This window comes from Corylus avellana, chromosome ca2 (assembly GCF_901000735.1).
Source record: "Corylus avellana chromosome ca2, CavTom2PMs-1.0".
NCBI lineage: Eukaryota > Viridiplantae > Streptophyta > Magnoliopsida > Fagales > Betulaceae > Corylus > Corylus avellana.
In genome coordinates this window covers 6,223,837-6,225,695 of record NC_081542.1, presented here as the reverse complement: position 1 = coordinate 6,225,695, position 1,859 = coordinate 6,223,837, and positions in this window count along the sequence as shown.

Below are 1,859 nucleotides of genomic sequence, written 5' to 3'. Positions count from 1 at the left end.
GCTTCACCGCCCCAAATGGTGTCTCCTCTGCCACTATACATCTACCTTTTAGTCTCTTCATAGGAGCTAAATTAAAAATGGTTTTTTATTTTTTGATACCCATAATGTCTACCATGAGCCGCTACAATCAACATCATTGACAACTTTTCTGATTGCCTTCTCCACCTTCGAGGATCCCCTTCTAAGTTGTATCCAGATTAATGTCAAGATTTGATTTTCTTTTTGATCTCCTGTATTTTTTATTTTGTAATTTTTCTATTTTTGCAACAGTGTTGTTTGTTTATATTTGTTCTTACTCATGTTAAAAAAAAAAAAAAAAAAACCACTTCTTGAAAGCCAAACTCAGAAAACCAATTCACAAGATTAATAATACAATCAGTTTATACTCACAAAAACCTTTGTAGTAAAAACCTGACTCATAGCCAAACAAACTACCCGTTAGTTTGTTACCCCAATAGCTCCAAAACTGAGGTTAATCTTTTACTTGGTCTCCTCTGCAACGCCGAACTCCAGTAGCTGAAGGATTTAGAACATGGATGTGGTTTTCTATAAACTCTAAGACTAAGAGGATTAACAATGTAAGGCATAGGTATATGAGAAGTCTCTCTCTCTTAGCTCACAAAACAATAGCCTTCAGATCTATCAGAAATAATGCAACATTGTGTTTATATAGACCATGGGAAAAGACTCTGTTTTAAAGCGATTAAAAGACTAAAAATTGGTAAGGGGAAAGAGTTTGAAACTTCTCTACAACGCCTCAGGGGAAGGAATGCTGATATTTCTCAAGAAGTGGCTGGTATCAGTGTCAATTTTGCAACCTCAATACAAGTTTGAGGGGGATTGAATGAAATGAATAATTGTTTTGAGACTACTAATTAAACAACAGTTGATCAAAGGACTACTAAGTCTTTGAAAGTTGATATGGGCATCTTCATGGCACGTTGAGAATAGGAACATATGATGTGATGACATTAATTTAAGATACAAAAAATGGCTACCCAGTTGAAAGTCTTCCACTTTAGGCCTCAACAAACTCTCCCAAACACAAATTTTCTCTTGTCTGTCAGCCTCTCTTTCTCCCTCAAATATATATAACAAGTCTTCCCACTTTCCATGAAAAATGGGGAGAGAAATCATGGAGGAAGGACTACTACTACTACCAAGGTCTACACTTGTAGATGATGAAGCCAAGCCCATTAGATACGTTGGAGACATGGGCGCAGCCACCCCTGTTGTTGTGCTCAGCACCATGGTCGCCCTCTGCGGTTCACTTTGCTCAGGCTCCGCTGCAATTCTTTCTCTCTTTTGGGGGTCAAACATATATGACACTCACTTCTTTACTGCTGTTTCTCCCTTTTTTTTTCTTTTTTTTTTTCTTTTGTATTATTAAATGTATGATTTTACTTTTTCCAAATAACTCAAGATAAAAAGATTGAATGAAACTGTGTCGTTTTGACTATCTTTTGCAATATATGTCTGTTATATGGAGCAATAGTTGTGGGGGCCATAGACCGAACACCTAAGAATATATAATGTGAGATTTGATATTATGAGAATATCTTTGTATTGATTGTAATTGATAAAATCAAATCATATATTCTAACAGATCCACCCACCCATTTTACCGCCCTAAAAAGAAAAAAGATGAAAAGCTTGAACAGTAGTCCTAAAGAGGGATTTAGGACTTTCTTGTTCAATTATTATTATTGTCGCCTTATCCCAGCATCACTGCCTTACGTACTTCTCAACCATAGTTCAACTTATTTTACTTTACACCTGTAAGTCCATCATATTCCTCTTCACCCCATCCCATTTATACAAATATCCCTCCTCCCCACCCTCCACGCCCCCCATTGAGT